The 18,876-nt window shown below is 37.0% G+C and overlaps 1 long non-coding RNA gene across 2 annotated transcripts in view; it reads right to left on the bottom strand.

The window, feature by feature from the left end:
• Positions 1-18,876, bottom strand: part of LOC111769225 (uncharacterized) — a 113,811-nt gene that overhangs the window by 35,832 nt on the left and 59,103 nt on the right. For both annotated transcript variants that reach the window (XR_011429556.1, XR_002802055.2), the window contains one exon: positions 9,548-9,674. This is a non-coding gene — a long non-coding RNA (uncharacterized lncRNA). The remainder of the gene's footprint in view (positions 1-9,547; positions 9,675-18,876) is intronic.

The following is an 18,876-nucleotide window of genomic DNA, read 5'->3' on the forward strand; positions in this document are numbered from 1 at the left end:
ATAAAATTGTATTTAAAGAATGAATTCCTAGATTTTAGAGAGCATGGGGGACGTGGTATGAAATGAGATTGAGAAGCTAGATTTTAAGGGACCTTATAGTACCTATAACCTTATAACCATGCAGTCAGGTTTAAACCCGAGGACTATAGGGCGGACAGCCTCCATCCAAGAAGGGAACACAATTTCTTTCTTTTACCTCCAGACTATGGCATCATCCTTCAGGTCTCCTACCTCTCATTAGCCTCAGGTAGCATTCCATGCAAGTAAATCATCTTATTTTCATTGGGCCTAAGTAAAAGGAAATCTGCATATTTACAGCCTTACAGCTCCCTGTTGAAGGAGAGCTCCTATAATATGATTCCAAGTGGAGTTACAATTAAATCCAGTTCTGCTGGAGCTCCACTTTGAATGATAATGACTACATAATATCTCAGTAAAGTGTATTCCTTTTTTACATTGATATAAAGTTGATATTCATAATCTGAGCAATAAGTATCCTTTGTAAATACCCTTGCTTCTAGCTGCACTCTCCTAAAACCCATTTTAATACATTTCCCTAGGGCTATAGGCAAACAATACAACCACTGCTTTTGTTAGTGATAACAAATTATGCTGTACAAAACCACAGAGCAAAGTGAAAAGCAGTGGGATTAAAATAAATACTCAGCTGTATAACCATCAAGGTGTCTTTGTTTTGTTGTGTTTTAAACTTTTACTTATCTATTTAGAGAAGAGGGCTGAAGTATTAGACTGGCTTATTCTCCTTTACTATCTTTATTAAAGTATAATATATTTTCCGTTTTTATCTTTACACATACTGGTATGGGGAATGTTGAATGTCACCTTGAATTCTGTTTTGTCCTGTAAGGAGAAATAGTCAACTTCCTGTGGAGGTTTTGTGAACATCAAAGTTTATTTTGGTAACCTACCGGTCTTCACAAATCCACACACATGTGATGCTGGATCTCACTATACCTAACTCACTTACACTCCTTCCACATCTTAGGTACACCCCTCACTTCCCTTTGCTTGCCTCTTGGGCTTCCTTCTCATCAGCTAAGTACCCTTTTGAGCTGTAAGTCAGTCCTTTGACTAGTTCAGGTTCAGGGTGAGGTCTTATGCTCTGGTCTCCCCTGGTACCCTAAACTCAATGCCTGCAGAACTGAGTACATCCTTCCATCCACCACTCCCAGCACACAGTCTATCCTGCTCCTCATCTACTGCTATATTTCATCAAGCCTAAGATGCCCAATTTTCTTATTTAGAATCTCTGAAGTCGGAATCTGCCTTACAATGTATGATATCTGAAAATTGCTGCTGCCAGGCAGAAGTCTTAATAAAGTTGACCTACAAATATGAGAATTTAGTCCTCCATGTTCATATTGTTGAAGAGTCTTAATTGGCATAATATCTCTGTATATAATGTAAATATCTTCTTCAAAAACTAACTAAACTTGAGGATTATATAGCCCCGTTTTCCTATTCATTTATTCAAAAAATAAGGTCACGTTCAATAATATGTCAAAGTCATTCTAAGTATATTTATAATGCAAAGCTAATTTTAAAATTAAATGTTAACATCTCGGAAGAAGTCAGAAGATAAAAATACTAAAACTAAAAATACGATGATCAACAGATGAGGAGGTGGAAGTAACACATCCTAAGCTTTCATGATTTGACTTTAGTTTTTCACCTGCTATAAACCATATTTACACTTCCAATTTTAGTAATTATTTTACATTCTTATTTTTCACTATCTGCTATCATTGCCATTTGACTTTCCTCAGACTATTTTGACCCCAATCAATCAATCCATCAATCAGTAAATGTCTTTAAAAAAAATCTCAACAGCTAATCAGGGCATTGCATAAGAGATCTAAGAAATAAATAAATCTAAGAAACTGACTACTCCCACACTTAAGATGTATTTTAGGTTCTTGAGAGATAAGTTACAAACACATCAATGTCTAGTATCCCAGCCCACACGTTGCAGATGCTCAATAAATGTCTATTGCATAATAAAAATATTATTGACAGATAATGGCAGCAACAAATTAATACTAACAATAAAGTGCATTATATGATAATGTCTCATAAGCAGTGCAGGTCTTAAGAACTCTAGGTTTTCATACAAGGGGGAAATGTCCATAGGCTGACCTTACCTGAGGTTACTGGGGCTTAAATGTGCAGTGGTGTAGACAGCCCATTTTGTGCTCATTTGGAAAAGGCACCCCTTCCTCTAGGCAGATGCCATCCTAACCTGTATGGCCTTCCACATAAAGCATAGGCTGGATTTTAACTCCTTTCTCATACACTTGTTCAGACATTCTTGTTCAGTAAGCATCCTGAAAACTGTACGTGGGAGGTCTGGAAAAAAGACAATTTGTGCCCACAAACTTGTATATTTAACACTTTTCCTTGATTATAATCTGTTTTTCCAAATTCTCTTCTAAAGAAAATTCTATTCTAGAAGAGAATAGACTCTTCTAACAATGGCCATAACCCTATTTACTTAAAAACTTTAGTTTCTGCATGCTTAGATCTATCTTACTCATCACCTAGTGATATGATTTAATTGTTATTTCTACTTTGATGTCATCTTTCGCCCCCCTTTTCTGCCTCTTCAATTTAAAAAGTCATTGTTGTCTCTCCAATGAGAATATAAAACCATAGTATAATATATAATGAAGTATTTAATTAGCACCTTACCATTTACTAACTGCTTTGGCATTCATTATCTGCTTTAATCTTCCTAACCACCTGTAAGGGAGCTATGACTGGGAGTCTCATTTTACAAATGAGGAAGTTGAGGACCTGAGAGGTTTTTGGCCTATTAAGGCTTTTGTAGGAGGTAATGGGGACTGGATTTGAATCCTAAGTTTCTGAATCCAAATTCTTAAATTCTGTGAGAATAGACTCTTTGTCCGTCTTCTTCACTTTCGAATTCCTACTTCCTGAAATATTGATAAAATTGATATTCAATAAAACTGCAGTTCATTCAACACTTATTTTTTGAGGACCTACTATTTGGAAGTTCTAATTTTAGACAGTAGGGATATAGCTGTGAGTAAAACCAATAAAAATTCCTAACCCTCATGCAGCTTTTATTCCAATGGGGAAAATGATAAATAAATTCATAAATAAATTATACCAGATGTCAGATGTTGGCATGTGCCATGAAGATAAAGCAGGGAAGAGGGAAAGAGAGTCCAACATGGAGACAGGAGTTTAAATAAAGTGGTCAGGAAGTGCTGAACTAATTGATCAATATTGGAACGATGATCTGAAGGAGCAGAGGGGTGACCAACATCGTGTTAGAGTTTCTCAGGCAGAGAACAACCAGAGCTGAAGTCCTGATGGAGACTGCTTGTTGAGGATTGCATTTTGCATTTTTGAGTAACAACGAGTGAGGTAATTTTCCAAGAAAGCAGTGAGCAGCAAGAAAGAGAGATAGGAGACGAGGTCATGGTGGTAAAAGGAGTGGGCGAGATACAGATTAGATCATTGTTAGGACTTTGCCTGCTATTCCAAGGGCAATGAGAAGCCACTGGAGGTTTGAAGCAAAGCAGTAACAGAATCTTATTTCCATTGAAACAGCATCAATCTGGATGTGTTACCAAACCAAACTGGGTTCACTTCTTGGTGAGTTGAAACCAAAGCCTTCACCAGAAGTAGTTGTCACACAAAGTAAATTTCATTTGCAACAAATAAGGAGACCATGAGGAATCATTTCCAAAGCTGTGACTCCCCAAGCAAGGGAAATCAGTTGCCTTTTATTTTGAAGGCAAATGAATATTCAAAGGGAAAGTTTCATTATTACATGTAAAGGTGGGCATAATCTTGCAGAGGCATAGTTTGAAAACATATGTTCACATACATCACATGTTATGCTAATAAGGCTTAAGGTCCTCCTTGGGTGGAGATCTTAACATTAAAATAAGCCAAAAGTAACTCTTAAGACACTTCTCATCCCCTCTGCACAGATGTCACTCTTGTGGTGGGATTTGGACCGGTTCAGGGCAGTTGTTAACTGCATCTCTTAACATAAGTGAAAAACAACTTTGAGAAAGAGGTAGGTGCTTCCAGAAACTCTTTTGAGTTACTCAGGGCAGTTAGTTGGTGACAGACACATGTTTAGAATGGATCTTGAAGGTAACAATGGAAACATACAGATAAGTATAGAGGAGTAATAATGATGATGACATAGACACACTTTGGTGGTAGAGCTGGTGGAATTTGCTGATGAATTGGATGTGGAGTGAGAAAGAGAGGGAAATCAAAGATGACTGTTGAATGAGTGTTCAACTGTGCTCTTTTTTTTTTTTTTTTTGTCTGAGGAAGATTAAGATTGGCCTTGAGCTAACATCTACTGCAAATCTTCCTCTTTTTGCTGAGGAAGACTGGCCCTGAGCTAACAGCCATGCCTATCTTCCTCTACTTTATATGTGGGATGCCTACCACAGCATGGCTTGCCCAGTGGTGCCATGTCTGCACCCAGGATCCCAACTGGCTAATCCTGGGCCATTGAAGTGGAACATGAGCACTTAATTGCTGAGCCACCAGGCTGGCCCCTATATATTATTTTATTGAACCATGAAACAGGGCTCTCAATATATGTCAACTCCTCCTACTTGAGGTTTACAAGTTTCTGGCTTTTGATAGGTTGATTTCCTTAACGATGAATCTTATGTAAATAGAAAGAGAGGAGGCCGGCCCCATGGCCTAGTGGTTAAGTTCACGTGCTCCGCTGTGGTGGCCCAGGGTTTTGCCAGTTCAGATCCTGTGCACGGACATGGCACCACTCATTAGGCCACATTGAGATGGCATCCCACGTGCCACAACTAGAAGGACCTGCAACTAAGATATACAACTGTGTACCGCGGGGATTTGGGGAGATAAAGCAGGAAAAAAAAAAAAAAAGATTACAACAGTTGTTAGCTCAGGTGCCAATCATTAAAAAAAAAAAAAAAAAGAAAGAGAGGAATCAAAAATAAAATAGTGAAACCTCAGAAGATTGGTCTGCAGTTAAACATATAATTCAGATATTTCCCATAGTTGAAGAGAAGATTCAAAATTTTATAGAAACAAAATTACCCAATGTTTCATTAATTTATGTCATACTTTATATTTTTTGAAAATTTTTAATTTAATGAAGAGCACATGTATTTATCTTAATTTTGCTTTTCTTTCCCCAGAAAGACCTAATAGTGTTTTTTGAGGTCTGTGATCAAGTACATTCCTATTTCTTCAAGAAGTTGGCATGCTTGAGTTTGACATTTTATAGTTTTTGACTTACTTTTATGCTCTATATTATTTACTTAGTTTATTTCAATCAATGCTTCTTAGGAAGAGTTACTGTATTTTTAGATTATTACCTAATTTAAGTCCATGAAATTTTGAAAATATTCCTAGAAACATTGACCTAGAAAGAACGTTAGTGAATGCTTGATTCAGTATTTCTCAATTATTCTTCAATTATTTTTAATCCACATAATTTTTAACCTTGTGATAATCTTCAATATCACAAGATTGTCTAAGTCATGATTATGTGACTTTGCATGTGCAGATTTTTCAAGAGCAGGACTAATCGGAATATATAAAAAGTAAGTCTGGCAAACTGGAAGGGGACTGTATAAAAATTAAAAGAGTTTATACACATAAACTGCTTAAAACAACAACTAACCATAGTCTGCACTGGAAAAACCTTTGCTGTTATTATGATCTTCTGCAGTTTTCCTCTATTCAAAAAGCTTCTTGGAGCATAATTTTCTATGATTCATAAATGAAAACAATATGTTCCTGAATAAGCTTTTTAAAACCATACATGCCCCACTCCATTCGGAATGTCTTCCTATAATTCTAATATGGAGTGATCGACTTATCCTTGTTTCTCCGGAATTTTCCTAGTTCGAGCATTGAAAGTCCCAAGTCCTGAGAACCCTTTCACTCCCAGGCAAAGTGGGATACTTGGTCGTCCTGCCTCTCAGATCTCCCTCCCCCATCTGCACAATCACTGCTGTAACCAGATTTCTTTGTTTTCAAAGACACAGAATTTGCACCAGATGCAAAATTAGACCCTGGCTCCTCTCACTCATATAGTCAAAAAATTTACAGACTCTCAGAGGTAGATGATAGGGAATGTTCAATGAATAAACCTTCATGTTGCCCCATCTTACTTTCGTGCCATTTTATGTATGTGTGGTTTATATGCTTGTGAGCATGCAGAGAGTATTTCAATCACTCTTATGTCTGTATATATATTGAAGTCAAAATGGGAGTCTATCACAGTTCATAATGTAAGGAAATCAGTGCTTAAAAAATTCTTAAGGACTGCTAAAGCTGTTACACACATGTCTATTTTACATTGCTTTTTATCCATGTTTCCAGATAAACACATATAAATTAATTCAACCTGAGAATTACAACTGTAGCACTTCCATACAATGGAATATTGGTCAGCAAAGCAAAGGAACTAACTATTAATTACACAATAACTTGGATGAATCTCAAAGACATTATGCTGAGTGAAAGAAGTCAGTCTCAAAGCATACATATTGTTTGATCATACTTATATGATATTCTCCGAAACTCACGCTATAGGTATGGAAGATGGATCAGTAGTTACCAGGAGTTGGGAATCAGCGAAGAGGCTAATGATAAAGGGGTGGCATAAGGCAATTTGAGGGGCTGATGGAATTGTTTGTATCCTGTTTCTGTTGACAGCTTCATGAACCTTTGCATGTATTAAAATTCATAGAATTGTACTCCAAAGCAAAAAAGTCAATTTTACTGTATGTTAGTTAAAAACAAAATTAAAAACAAATTAAATATGTAAAATTATAAGTTCAGATTTCTAAAAAGAGGGAAAGAACTATGCCTTTAGATTTTCAGAGAGGAAAGATCTAACTTTCCAGTCCTAAATAGAATATATGGAGAGAACATTCGTCATTCAAGACTATAATTTCAATAACATCTTGACGGTGACATCACATGATGTGCTTATGAAATATCCACATGGTCATCTACATTTCGCAGCCCCTGTATATTTATGTAGGGTCTAGTGGGTCATTCATTTCAATGGTGAATGAGTCAAAATTATGTACGACTTCTGACCCAAGGATGTTAACAGATGGATTAGGGAATACTCTCTGTATTTCTGTCTTTCTTTCGTGGGTCTCTACGTCTCTGTTCTGTCTCTTTCTGACTCTCTGTCTGTCTGTTTCTCCATTTATCATTCACCCCCTGAAGGACATTTGGGATGTTTCCAGTTTGGGGCAACTATGTTGTAGAACTACTAGAAATACTGTACACAGGTTTTTATGTCAACGTAAGTTTCATTTCTCTAAAGCAGATACACAGAAGTGGGATTGATGGGTCATAGATCCATGATGGGTCATGTTTAAGTTTATAAGAAACTGCCAAACCATTTTCCAGTGTGTCTGTACCGTTTTGCATTCCCATAGACAATGTAGGAGAGTTCCAGTTGTTCTGCATTCTCTATAGAAATTCATATTGTCTGTACTTATTTTTTAACTTGGTCATTCTAACAGTTGTGTAGCAATATCTCATTATGATTTTATTTTAAATTTCTCTAATGGCTAATGATATTGAAAATCTTTTCATGTGCTTGTATCTCAGTTATATTTTCTTTGATGTAGTGTTTTTTCAAGTCTTTTGCCCATTTTTAAATTGGATTGCTTGTTTTCTTATTCTTAACTATGGAAAGTTACTAATATATCCTGAATATTAGGCCTCTGTCAGAAATGTGGCTTGCAAATATTGTCTTCCCATCTGTAGTTTCTCGTTTTTTATTCTCTTAAGAGCATCTTTCAGAAAAGAAATATTTTAATTCTAATGAAGTTTGAGTTATCATGTTTTTTTATGGATCATTCTTTTGGTGCCTTACCCCAGGTCACAAAGGTTTTCTTTTATGTTTTTATCTAGAAGCATTATAGTATTACCTTTTACATTTAGATATGAGTCATTTTAATTTTTTTAATAAAGTATGAGGTTAAGTCAAGGTAATTTTTGGATATAGATGTCTAATTGTTCAAACATCATTTGTTAAAATGACTGTGCTTTATTCATTGAAATTCTTTTGCACTTTTGTCAAAAATCAATAGCCATATTTGTGCAGGTTTATTTCTGGACTATTCTGTACCATTAATCTGTGTCTATCCCTTCAGCAATACCTCCCTGTCTTGACTGTCACAGCTTTGTAGTAAGTGCTAAAATTCAGTGGTATAATTCCGCCAACTATATTCCTCTTTTTCAAAATTGTTTGCCTTTCCTTATAAATTTTAAAATCAGCTTGTCTGTATCTATGAAACATCTTTCTGTGTTTAATTTGCTCTTCTGGTTCTATTTTCTTAAATTAGAAACTTAGCATGCTGATTTAAGACCTCTCTTTGTTTGTGATATAAGCATTTAATGTTCCAAATTTCCCTTTCAGCACTGCTTTAGATGCATCCCACAAATTTTAGTATTTTCATTTTAATTCAGTTTACAATATTTTATAATTTCCCTTGAGACTTCTTCTTTCACCCTTGGATTATTCAGAAGTTTATTACTTAATTTTCATGTGTTTGCAGATTCCCCTGTTACTTTTTTCTTACTGCTTTCTAGTTTAATTCTGATAGAGCATTAGAACATAGTTGGTATGATTTAAATTTCCTTTACATTTCTTAAGTGTTATTTAGTGACCTGAGATGGGTCTATGTTGGTGTGTGCTCCACACATGCACTTAAAACTGTGTATTCTGATATTTGTGAGTAGTGTCTATAAATGTCAGTTAGATCCAATAGGTTGATGGTATTGTTCGGTTCTGTATTCTTGCTGATTTTCTGTTTATTGGTTCTATTATTGAGAAAGGAGTGTTGAAGTCTGCAACTGTAATTGTGGATTTGTCTATTTCTGTTTTCAGTTTTGTCGGTTTTTGCCTCAGGCATTTGGAAGGTTTCTTAGGTGCAGACACAAGTAGGATTGCTACCTCTTCTTAGAGAATTGACTCTTTAATTGTTATGTAATATCTCCTTTTATCTCTAGCATGGAGAGCCTAGTGAGGAACAAATGCAACCAGTGACAACCTCAGGTCATCCTCTTAAAGCCACAGCTCTACCCAACAAAGAGGAAGGTTCTCCTTCCTCAGAGTTTTGGTTCTTGAGTTTCCTCTAACTATCAATGCCATTGCTGACACAGGTAACGGAGAAAAGAAATAAAGAAGTGGATTTCTTCACTCTTTGTGAGAGAAATCTCCTCTCACATTTCTTAAGTCACAGCAAGAGGGCTTCTCCTGGAGCTCTGTCTGTTTGTACCAGTGTTAACTTCTAGCTTTCCAGTCGCTTTACCTTTAGGCCAGGGACACCAGAGGGAGAAAAATTGGTACACCCACCGATTTGGTTGCCCTTCAAATTCTGGTGTTCTTCTCAATCTGCCTGCTGCTGTTTACTTTACACAGCCCTCAAAAAGCTGTTCCATGCATTTAGTCCATGTCTTCTAGTTGCAAACAGTGGATAAGATAGGAAAAGGGGTGCTTATTCCATCTTACCTGGAATCAGAACCCTACATGTTTCCCTTCCATTTATATAATGTGCTCCTGGAAGGCTGGCACCATGTGTTGTCCCCATTTTGTTCTCCTGTTATCTAGGACAGATCCTGGAACATAGTAGTATTCCCTGTAATATATGTTGAATAAAAAAAAAATAACATTTCATTAATGGCGTATGATTGATAGACTAGAACATCAGGCAAATGCCAGCCCAAATTAAATCTTCTTTGTGAAATTAGGATTTCTTTGAAAAGTCCCCAAACCAGCTTACATATACATTCATTTATTCAAAATGTAAAAATAATGCCTCTTACCTAATGAAAAGGAGAATAGGCAGACTTCCCACAATCTTGGAAGATTAGATTGAAGTCTAAATATGGAAAGTTGAATCTAGGAACTAATATGATTTGAAATTCATAGAGTAATGGTTTTGTCCGAAAGGAAACAAATGTATTATACCAGAAAAGAAAGAGATTTCTTATATCTCTAGCTAGAATGGGAAAGCCGTGTTAAACCAGGTCACCATAAAGTTGAGAGTCTGTTCTTACTAAGTGTTGTAGAGCAGCATATCATTTTAAATGTGAGTTAACTATCGCTTAACCAAATCATTGAGGCTGCAAACTTTCTGATCGCATAAGAAGCTACATATGTACAGCTGACCAACATTTGTGATTATTTCTGTTAACCTATAGTCCAGAAAGAAGTTTCATATTGGGTCATTTAGAACTACACTAAAGTTTACTAAATATCACAGTCATATGGGACATATATTTCAAATTGTCTGAAACTAAAGTCTTGACATACTTCGTTAATTCATATTTAGATTGTGCACATTATTATTGTGTGTCTCTGATGACATTTTTGTTTATCTGAATATAAATACTGAGCTTATAGAATAATTCAGAGTACTTTTTTGATTAAAAATAAAACTCAGGGGCTGGCCCAGTGGTGTAGTGGGTAAGTTCGTGCACTCCACTTTGGTGGCCCAGGGTTCACTGGGTCGGATCCTAGTCACAGACCTACACACTGCCCATCAAGCCATGCTGTGGGGGCATCCCGTGTAAACAGACTAGAAGGACTTACAACTAGGATATGCAGCTATGTGCTGAGGCTTTAGGGGAGGAAAAAAAAGAGGAAGATGAGTAACAGATGTTAGCTCAGGGCCAATCTTCCTTGCCAAAATAAACAAATTTATTAATTAAATAAAATTCAACCATTATTCATCTGTGTGCTAACTGAAAGTTCCAGATTGCACTACAAAAAGCCACTAAAATGAATTAAACAGTCCCTGAAATTGTCTATTTACTTATTCATATGCTCAATAATTTCAAGTACCACACATGTACCAAGAAAAGCATGAGGTATATCCCCCCTTGGAATAACAATAAACAAAACCAAAATATGTTCTTGGACTCTTCTTTCAGAGCGTGTGCCACCTTCCCACAAGTGAGGTATGCAGAATGCAAAGCTGTCACATCCCTTCTCCTTAAGAATGATCACCTGGTAAAGGAGACTGGAACAATATCCACAGCAGCTCATTAAACACGGCCTTTGCTCTTCACTGTCTCTCAAATTAAATAACAAGAAAAAGACACACATCTGTGCGTGTGTATGTGTGTGTACATGTGTGCATATGTGCCTGTGTATGCATGTGCACTTCTGACTCTACTGTTATAATAGGTGCCACGTCAAAGATTCGACTTTGTTGTATAGATCTCATTACCAGACTGCTTCATTTTTTCTTTTCTCAAACCAAATGTAAGAAAGTTTACACGGAAGGGAAATAAGATTAGAGGTGAGGTTTGGTGGTTTGGAGAGTCAGAATTATTATTTTTTGATGCTTATTCGGTCAGAGATTTAACTGCAATTTCAAGTTTAGCTTTAAAGTACAGCGGCATAAAGGACACAACAGAAGTTTCATATGTTAAACGAAACAAATAGAGGAACATACTGATATTGTCACTGCTCAAACTACTTATCTTATATGTGACAAGAAGAGACCTCATCTAGAGATTGGGAGAATACCTCTGAAAATAACCTAACAAAATTAACTCTGGAAAAAAAATTTGCTGAGTCTAAGTGGTTGTGTCAAGTAATGAAAGAGCAACATTAGGAACAGGTTGGGTTTAAATTCCTGCTTTGCTAACTCATCAGCTCTCTCTTCGGTTTCTTCATAGATAAATTGAGGAAAATTATACCTCTGTCAGTTGCCCTTAAGTCATTGCATAGTTTAAATGAGATAGTGCAAATAAAGACATAGTATGTGTCTCATAAGAGCATTAAGTAAATGTTAATTGTCAGGACAGAGTCTAGGAAAAGAAAGAAAGGAGAGGAAAGGAAGATATTGGCAAAAAAGAAACAAACCCAGAATTAAAATATCCTCGTTTTAAGAGGGTGGAGTGTTAGCCATGCCCGTCTCGGACATGTAAGGTGGCTTAGTCCCTTCTGTTTAAAAATAAATGTGGGTTCAGACTCTAAGAAATGCATTGGAAAGCCCAAAAAGAAGCTCTAACCACAAAAATAAAATTTTTCTCTTCAAGTTAGGGGAATAAGTGGGCTGGCACTGGGAAAGACATATTTTGAAAGTCAGCTTTAAGGCTTAGCTGTAGGATTAGCATTCCTATTTGGGAGCAGATTCAAAGAAGAAAATAATAGCATGGATCTCTGCAGACAGGATGGCTGATAGGGATAGTCCCATTTTTCAATCTATAAACAGAATTGTGAAAGGCATCTAAATTATTCCACTTTAAATTACTAATTTCAGAGATCAAGTCATTGAACTAAATCCACACCCGCCTCAGGAAAGAGATTTCCATTTCAGAAGTGAATATCTACACAACATGATGCCCTAGGACGCTTTCCTCCCTTGAAATGTCTACTCTTCATCTTTCACAACCACAAATTACTAGAAAAGTTGCCAGCTTTTTCTCTGCAAGATTTTTGGAAGAGTTTGCTGGCACGTTGTGTCCTATCTTGAGGTTTGCAGAAAGGGAAAGGACAGTTTGACAAAGCCATGTCAGGGAAATGTTGTTCCACCAGCAAGCCAAAGGTCACACTGTAATTTAAGCAGCAGTTGGCCTGTCAAGGCTAGAACGCTCCCTCGTCTCATCTCACAAGCAGGGAGAAAATCAACCCGTTAGCAGTCTTCAAATGGAAAGTTTAAGTCAGGACAAAAAAGTAAGCTAGTTTTACTTTTTTTTTTTTTTTTCTGGTCAGCAGACAGTTTTGTAATTGTTTTGTTGATGGCATAAGCCTTTTTTTATAATGTTAGTTTTTTATTAATGTCATAACATTAGACATTTAATATTTTTAATATTCTTTTTCTCTCCTTGATCTCAAAATATTTGGAAAACTGAATGTATACTTAGACCCCAGAAAACTCACTAGCAAGGGCAACCTAGATGTTGATTTTTTTTTAATTAATGAATTTTTTTTCAAGTGTACATCATTATATTTTGATTCCTGTGTAGATTACATCATGTTCACCACCCAAAGGCTAGTTGCAATCCATCACCACACACATGAGCCTAATCACCCCTTTGCCCTCCTCCCTCCCCCCTTCCCCTCTGGTAACCACCAATCCAATCTCTGTCTCTGCGTGATTGTTTGTTGTTGTTTTTATCTTCTACTTATGAGTGAGACCATATGGTATTTGACTTTCTCCCTCTGACTTATTTCACTTAGCATAATAGCCTCAAGGTCCATCCGTGTTGTCAAAAATGGCCAGATTTCCTCATTTCCTATGGCTGAGTAGTAGTCCATTGTGTATATATACCACATCTTCTTTATCCATTTGTCTCTTATTGGCACCTAGGTTGCCTCCAAGTCTTGGCTATTGTGAACAACGCTGCAATGAACACAGGGGTGCATGTATCCAGGTGTTGATTTTAATGACTCCAAAGTTCAAAAACAACCCAAATGATTTGCATACAAAAACAAAGTCTACAATTGTTTTCATAAAGATAACTTTATAGCTAACCACTTGATTTAATTAAGAATCCATGGGCCTTGTTGCAGGTTCTTTGGAAAACTCAGCCGTAATTTCAATGTAACACTTTGAAAGAATTAGGGGGAAAAGAGCTTAGTACTCTGAGACCCATTCCCCAGTCCTAGAATTTGAATTGACCTAACTTTCAATTTTAACCTCACTGAAGAGAGCTGTATAGGCAAAGGCCTATCCTTTCATTATTAGAATTCTGTTTTGACTTACGTGTTTTTGCTGTTGTAGTTGGGGCTGTTATTTTAATATGTTATTAACCTGACTTTGCTGGTCAACTTGGTATTTAGCAATGCAATGGCTTAGGTTTTTTGACCTACATTATGGAAATAATCCATTCCTATTGCAAAGGAAATAATCTAACCATACAGAAAAGTCAAATCCCCAATCAGCAAACCTTAGTCATGCTGAATTCAATCTCATTTTAACCCATCTATCACTAGCACCACCGTCTCTGCCATGACTGCCGCCACAGCTTCCTACCTGTCTTCCTACCTCCTATCATCGCCTGGACTTTCTATTCTTCACATGGCAGCCAGTGATCCTGTTCAAATCTAAGTCAGATCATGCCACTTTCAAGTTCAAAACACTCCCATTGCCTTGAAATGGACTCTCAAGCTCTTCTTATTACCAACCAATTTTTATATAAACAGCCCCTTCCCACTCTCTCCTTTCTCACCTTACTCCAGGCCCGCTCACCTCCTTGCATTTCCTTGAGCTCACCCTCCTTTCCTGGCCCACAGTCTTTGCCCTTGCAAGCCCCTTGCCTGGAGGTTCTTCCAGCAGACATCTGCTTCTCCTCTCACTGCATTTCCTGCTCAGAGTCCTGCTTATCTAAATAGCAACCCTTTCACTCCCTATTCTCTTACCTTGCTTACTGTTTTGCTAATAGCACTCATTACAGATACTGTATTTTATACTTGTTTGTTACTTGCCTCCTTCCTAGAATATGAATTCTACAAAGGCCAGGACTTGTTTACAAGTATATTCCCAGTTCTGGACTAGACAGCACCTGACAAGAGAAGCTATTAAACATTTACTGAATGAAACAGTCTGCAAATGTAACCACTATTAACACTTTAGTGTGCATCCCTCTAGATATTTCCTACATACATGCAAACTATTTTTCAAAAACAAATTTTTTCAACGATATTGCTTTTGGAATTTCCGTGTGTACGCATGTATATTTTCAAACATTCTCTTTACCTAGAATTCTAGGAACAGAAGTCACCAAGTCCTCTTCTGGCCTTTTCCAACTAAGCCTCTATCTTTGCCCACGATCCAAACTTTCTACTGTCAGCTTCCTTCAGATCTGCTCTATCTCCTTTTGATATTCAACTTTGTCAATATTCATTATCTCTTTTCTATCTATCTGTTGATATGCTTAGGCTTTCCTTTTCTTTCAAGAAAAATACATATCTTTTCCCTCAAATTATTTCTCCTTTCTGCTATTTTATCACTTTTCTTCCTATAACTACAAGAACTTGAAGCAGTGTAGTCTACATTTTTGGTCTCCTCTTTCCTATAGATCAATTACTCCTAAGTCCCCCTAAAATCTGCCTTCTGCCCATAGGATTCTGATAAAACTGTTTTCCAAGCTCACCATTCTTGTGCAGTTGCATACTGTGTATAATTGCCAAACCCACAAGCTTTTCCCACTATAATTTCCTGGATCTCTGATGAGCACCTGAAAATAGTTACGATGACATCCTCCTCTGGCCTCATGGCATTGCACTGTAGAACTGCCATAATTGAATTAGCCTTCTCACACTCCATCTCTTCGAAATGAGTATTCAATTATCTCCAGGCCATTTAACTGTTTTCCTGGGAAAGTAGTAGAATCCAGCTAATCAGTATATCAAAACTATTTTTCCCATAATTCCCTGGAATTTGGAAATAGTTCTAGTTTGTGTTATACCCAAAAGAACAAGTATCAGGTACTTGAACAAAACCATACAAGCAGCAATTTTCCCATTTCTAATTAAGTAACCCTGCAGTGAAGACCCATCTAATTGACTCCTCCAGTTCACATCTTTAGGGTTCTCGGTGTTTTCTCTGCCCCATCCCATAAACACGATGTCCAATAGTAAGCCCTATCTTGTATCCTAGTCACTTGGACCCTTCTTCCTGCTTTGTTCCTATTGGCCCCTGTTTGCTGTGAAACTGGGTTCTATTTCTCTTCCGGCTCTTTCATTTTAGTGGATTTGACAATTGTACACAGCATGAAACTGATTGTTACACTGAGTCCATGTCCACTAACTATTTCCCCAGATTGGATCCCTTTGACCTTGGCTGCCTGTACACATTTGAATCTCCAACCACTCTGCAAGTTTCTTGGGTGCGTGGAGCTTGTCTATCTCACTCATGGTTGTAAACTTTTGTATCACTAATATCTGAGCTTTAGTAGATGTTAAATAGATAGCTCTAGATGAATAATTAAAGGAATGAACACACTAAAGTGAATCTGCCATATTTCTGTTTGAATTTTGTTTCTATTTTTCAGCCTGCTCCTGGAAAGTAGCACCTCATTCTCAATTTCATTGCACTTCTGCTAGTCTCTGGCTTATTTTCCTCTCCTTGTTTCATTTCTATTTTTGTTCCTTATGTGCAACATGGACAGATTCACTCTGTGAAGTCCTCTCACCCTCTTTGAATGCCGCTTCTCTGTGGATAAGACTGGAAACAATTAGGAAGAGTAGTACCTCTTGCTACTGGGGATGTCAGGAAAGGAAGGTTTTCTTGAATTATGGGGGAAAATGCGTAGTGTTACACTAATGGAAAGCAATCTGACAGCATCCATTAAAATTAAAATACATATACCCTCAAACCGGTGGTTTCAATGTGGGAATCTCTGCTATGGAAATAAAAGTGTCAATATATAAGATATTTACACAAAAGGGTATTTATTGCAGCTTGATTTATAATGGTTTAGAAACTGGAAATAAATGTCCATCAAAGGACAAATGATTTCATAACTGATCATATGCCCACATCATGGTACAACCATGAATTCATGGTATCCTGGGGCACATGAAGGGATTGCTGAATGAGAGAAGAAAGATGTAGAAAAGCTTGCATGTGATGACATCACTTCTGTAAAATGAAACAATTACCAACTATTCCAAATGCATATGCATGTTCTTTATAGAATTATATGTCCAGAGAAAAATACAGATAAACACGTTAGATATGAACACTGAAGCATCGGTTTCCTGAGGTATGAATGAAATTGAGGACAGTGGCATTGATTTGAGGACAAGAGGAAAGATAGAGGAAGGAGAGAACCAGGCCTGCCGCCTCCTAAAAAACTACTCTTTAAAAAGCACATAAATGTTTATGTTCATCCATTTTTATAAAAAATAACCAACAGATAGTTCTATCTCTGTATCAGGCATTGTTTTAGTGCTGAATATATTAAATTATTTAAGCTTCCACTGACTCCATAAGGGAGATACTATTATAAACCCCATTTTTACAGATGATGGAACTGAGGCATAGGGAAATTAAGTTACAGACATTCTGGCTGCAGAGACCATATTCTTAACCATATGCTATGCTGCCTCTTAAGGTATGTGCACTGTTTAAAGAAAATAAATAAAAACTAATTCTCAAAGATGCACACACAATGTGATAATTAAAAGATTAGTATTCCTTTTAAATTATGCGTTTTACTAAACCAGATTAATCTTTTCCTTTATATGGAACGGATCGAATTTTTTTTAAGTTTTAGATTCAACTCTGTTTAATATGGGCTAATATTACTTTTCTGCTTATGACTGCTGTTCTGAAAGGATTATATCCTCATGGATGGTATCAGTTACACCTAAAATGATCTTGGTCCCCATAGTCATCAAAAACCTAAGTATCAAGGATCTCATTTCAAGAGCTCTTGATAGGAGAGATTAATGACTAGTTGCCGGTACTTGTGAGATATGAGTCTCTAGCTCAGTGAAACATGGATCATCTAAAAGGTCTTTTTCGCCAGAATGAAAGAAAACTCCCATGATTAGTGTGGGGAGACTACAATGTGTTATCCTTCATTTTGTGGGGAAGGACCCAGGTGAAGGAAATATTACTCTGAAATTGAAATTAGTAAATATCAACACAAATGACCATCTGAAGAAATGACTGACTTATTACAAGAAAGGAACTTGGATCTTGAGGCCCAGGTTCATACTTGACTCTAGTTTACTAGGCAGAGCCTGAAGTCTTCCCTGGAGGGAACCGGGCACCAAGTGATACTTCTCTGGTGCTCATTCAGTCAAGCAACCTTCAGAGCTCTAATGTTTTCTATTGAATCCATGTAAGTTTCTTCTTGACCAGAAGAAATGACTGATTTGGCTCATCTTCTGAGACCTGTCCTCCTCTTTCAATGCATACTCTCACATTCTGGTTTTGAAACTCTCACGTTCTGGTTTCCAAATCAGTTTTTTTTGTGATTTTGCTTGGCCTGAATTTGTCCTCCAAAGTTTAATCATTCCTGGGTAAGCTGATAAATAGAGATTCTGGACTTGCAGACACAAGAAAACTTCATTCCTGTGTCACTTCCCAGGCCTTGTCCTGTATCCAGCCTTTCTCCCACAATTTGACATCTGTGAGCTGCAATGCCTCTCAGCGAAAGGCCTCTGACCATGGCCCTGTCTGTCTTTAAAGATACATCTTGATCTTGACATGCATCAAAATGCATATTCAGGCTTTAGAAGAGTGATGCCTAAGGTGATTCTAAATGATGGGATGGAAGAGGGACAAAATGAAAGATTCTTTCATTCTTAAATAGATTGACTATGCATTTGAATGCCTATGGGGGAACTCTGATTGACAGAGAAGATATATATTGGGACAGAGGTTAAAGGTGGACAGAGAGGTTTCAGAGTTGTCAATGTAGTCATTGTCACTAAAGCATTCAGCCAAAAGAGGCCACTAAAAGATGTGGAGAAAGGGAAGGAAGCTAGTGGGTCAAGGACAGACTCTTCTGAAAGAAGAAGAAAGATTTGGTAAGAGAAAGAAGTAGCATCTGTAATGAATGCTATTGCTAAATAAGAAAGAGTGGGATTTGTAGGGTAATTGAAATAATGAGTGGATTGACATTAAGTGAAAATCAATGGCTCTTAATTAATACCACCCCAAAGAATAAGGATAATGGGGGCAGAGAAATGGAAGAATTATACAAAATAAAGTCAATTCTGGTTAGAATAAATTATATTCCTTGTAGCTGGTCAGGGACACTGTGCTATTTTTTTCCTCTGAATTTCTAACTATTGAGTTTATGAGTAGGGCAACATAGAGCACAGAACAGGAGCTATTTACGTCAAACCAACAGCCTGCCTTCATA

The sequence above is a fragment of the Equus caballus genome, chromosome 20 (genome assembly GCF_041296265.1).
Source record: "Equus caballus isolate H_3958 breed thoroughbred chromosome 20, TB-T2T, whole genome shotgun sequence".
Taxonomy (NCBI): Eukaryota; Metazoa; Chordata; class Mammalia; order Perissodactyla; family Equidae; genus Equus; species Equus caballus.